The sequence below is a fragment of the Alligator sinensis genome, unplaced genomic scaffold, assembly GCF_000455745.1.
Source record: "Alligator sinensis unplaced genomic scaffold, ASM45574v1 scaffold267_1, whole genome shotgun sequence".
Taxonomy (NCBI): Eukaryota; Metazoa; Chordata; order Crocodylia; family Alligatoridae; genus Alligator; species Alligator sinensis.
In genome coordinates, this window is record NW_005842100.1 from 1410748 (window position 1) to 1414523 (window position 3776).

The window sequence follows — 3776 nt, forward strand, 5'->3', positions numbered from 1 at the left end:
AAGTCAATCTGCCAGGCTTGTCCAGGATAATGGGCCCACTGTCTTCCTCCCATGGGGGCTGGTGGTCTTGTGGGCTTTGGGTTTACCTTCTGACAGGTCGGGCACTGAGAGGCCACTCTCTGGGCTTTTAAATAAACTCCTGGAGCCACTATCTGATGAACTAACAGGTCTCTCATGGCAGTGCCCCCCATGTGGGTGGAATAGTGTAACCGGTGGAGTACATCCCCTAAGATGCATCGGGGTACTAATACCTTTCCTCCGGGTATGACCCACCATCCCTGAGGATTCTTGATGGCTTTGAGCTCTGTGGCTAGCTGATCCGATCCTGGGCCATATTGTATTTTACAATCTTTTAAGCAAAAGGGCACCCTGTGGGCCGAACCCTGAAACACTGCCTCTTCTCCCGTTTGTGCTGCCTTTTTGGCTGTCATGTCGGCCCTTGTGTTTCCCCTTCTATGGCGCTCGTCTGCGGCCTTGCCATGGGCTTTTACGTGTACCACGGCCACTTCTTTTGGTAGCCGGAGGGCTTCCAATAGCATTACAATCTGTGGCCCATTTGCAATCTTTTGTCCAGAGGCTGTGATAAACCCACGTTCTTTCCACAACAATCTATGGGCATGTACAGTGGCAAAAGCATAGCGCGAATCTGTAAAAATGTTTACTCTTTTATCTTTACCTAATTCCAACACGTGTGTCAGGGCAGTGAGCTCTGCTGCTTGTGCTGACCAATTTGCAGGGAGGTTTTTGTTTTTTTTTTTTTCCTCACACAGTTTCAGTCAATGTTATCACAGCACACCCCGTATGCCGCACGCCATGTATTATGCTACTTGAACCATCTACGAAGAATTCCTCTTCTGGGTTCTCAAGCGGGTCATCTGTCAAGTCAGGACGAATTAGTACCGTTTGAGTCAATACCTCTAAACAATCATGGCATGGGGGTTCCGGTTCTGGCATCAGGGTGTCTGGGTTTAAAGCAGTGGTGTGCTTGAAGGGAAGGCCTGGATTAGATAGGAGAAAGATTTTATATCTGGATTGTTTGGAGGGGTTTAAAAATTTTCCTCCCTCTCCTCCAAGGATTTGGGGAACTCCATGTGGGGTATGTATTTTCATATCAGCTCCCATAACAATCTTTTGAGCCTCCTCCACAAGAGTAGCTTTGGTGGCGACAGCCCTCCAACAATTTGGGGAACTCCATGTGGGGTATGTATTTTCATATCAGCTCCCATAACAATCTTTTGAGCCTCCTCCACAAGAGTAGCTTTGGTGGCGACAGCCCTCAAACATACAGGCCACCCCTTCGCCACTGGGTCTAGGACCTTGGAGTAGTAGCTCACGGGCTTCCAAGTTGGGCCCACTGGTTGAGTTAAGACCCCTGAGGCCACCCCCTTATTCTCATGCACATACAGTCTATAGGGCTTGCGCCCATTTGGAATCATCAATGCTGGGGGTCGCAAGAGGGCAGCTTTCAACAACTCAAATGCATGTTGGTTTTCCTTAGTCCATTTCCAATTTGTGAGACCCTCCTTTGTGAGGGATTTATATAGGGGTTTGGCTTTTCCCCCATAATCGGGAATCCACAGTCTATAAAACCCGGTTAGGCCTAGGAAAGCTCGCAGCTCTTTGGGGTTTTGGGGGGCAGGCATATCCTGTATTGCTTGAATTCGATCTCTACTCAATGTCCGAGCCCCCTCCTCAATTTCATAACCCAAAAAGGTGACCTTTGGCTGACAAATTTGAGCCTTTTCCCGTGACACTTTATACCCTTTCTTTCCCAGGGTATTCAGCAAGGATTCTGTCGCTCTTTTTCCCGTCTGCACGTCGGGGCTTGCTACCAATAAATCATCAACATACTGCAACAACGCCACCTCAGGGTGTCTCTCTTTTCAATGCTCTAGGTCTTTTTGCAATGCTGTTTCAAAGATATGGGGGGATGAGACAAATCCCTGGGGTAACACTGTCCATAATAATTGAGTCTTATGATACGTGTCTGGGTCCTCCCATTCAAAGGCAAACAATTTCTGACTATCTTCGTGTAGCGGGATAGAGAAGAAAGCATCTTTTAAATCTAGCACGGAAAACACCTTGGCATCTGTTGGAACATGGGTCAGAATGGTGTGGGGATTTGGAACCATAGGATGATTCACTAAAATCTTTTTGTTCACAGCTCTTAGGTCTTGCACTAACCTGAAGGAGGCGCCATCTGCCCATACACATGGATTAACATTCTTTAAAATCTCAGTTCCTTTGGCTTTTGGCACAGTCTTGGCTGCCCGGAGGGCCATTTGGTAATTTGAGCCCTGTTTCACTGGCAGCTGCATTACAATCAGGTCCTCACGGAAGAAGATTTCAGCTTGCATCTTTGTTAGTAAATCCCGCTCCAGGAGGGCTACTGAGCAGGCAGGGGAGATTACAAAGGCATGTTTTAACATGTTATTCCCAATTTTCATGAGGAGGGGTTTACACACAGGCAATCTAGCCCGTCTTTCTTTAATGCCTTTTACAGTCACATGCTTTCCGCTTTCTTTAGCTAGAGGGGCTTCACGGGGATCATGGAAAAGGTGGCTCCGGTATCTACCAGAGCCTCATAGTCTCTGCCACCAACCCTTATCTTTATCATGGGATCTTTCCAAGCACTTGCTCGCAGGGTGGTGGCCTTAGATCCCAGTCCCCTTCACCTAGAATCTTTCCCCGAGGATTCCGCCCGCATCTGGCGGCCCCCCCACTGAGTTTCCCTCTGTTTGTCTTTCAGCTTAGGACAATCTCTCTTTCAGTGTCCCTTCTCTCGACAATATGCACACTCATCAGGCTTAGGTCGGTCTTTTTCTTTCTTCTGCCCCCCCTCAGGTTTTTCCTTCCATCCCCCACCTGTATTTGTGCTTTGGCCCAAGGCAGCTGCCAACATTGCCATCTGTCTTTGTCCACGCTTTTCTTCTCTCCTCTCTGCCACCTGATCACGATTCCCATAAACCTTATACGCAATCTCTATGAGTTCTGAAAGCAGTTTACCCGCTGCCCCCTCAGTCTTTTGCAGTTTTTTTCTCATACAGGGGAGGTGTTTTAGAACGGCTTGCGTCAGCTATCTCTTCCCGATCTGTTTGGTCTGTGTCCGGTGGCGTTTTAGCCTCATCCCTGCACCTTAACCCTTGAGTCTCATCTCCCTCACTATCAGAATCAAAGAGGACCCGGGGCTTTCTCCCAGCGTCCTAGTTAATTTACAACAAGCCTGACATGCTGTTGGATGAGGGCGCTTTGAGCAGTTTTTCCCCGAATACAAAGTATGTTATCAGACACAAAAATAGGATCCTTTACCAGACAAAAATTCTAGCCGGCAGTAAGGTTTTAAACTGACCTGTATTTAATAAGGTTCGGATCCAGTCACCATGATTTTGAACACACAGAAAGACACAGGAAAGGCTTATTTAGGACGTCCGGGCTGCTCAGTGCCTTGCCCCGCAGTTTTTACTGCCCAGACCCAAGGCCACTGACCCGACACCAGCTCATACAGTGGAAGGAGGGAGGGAAACACAAAAGGGATTCTTTCACTTCTGCCCTTGACAGAAGATACTGGGACAACTGATTGGGAAAAGACAAAATCACTCAGACACCTGTCCACTGGGTCACGAGGTTTCGGCTGAGCCCCCTTGTGTTCAACACTACCTTATCAGGCAGAATCGGGGCGGCTAGACTCAGCCTTAGTCCCAGACCTGGTCAGTGGCTCATTTTTCTAAATACACAGACGCACATTCATTCAGTCAGACCTACCTCCTCCCCCACAC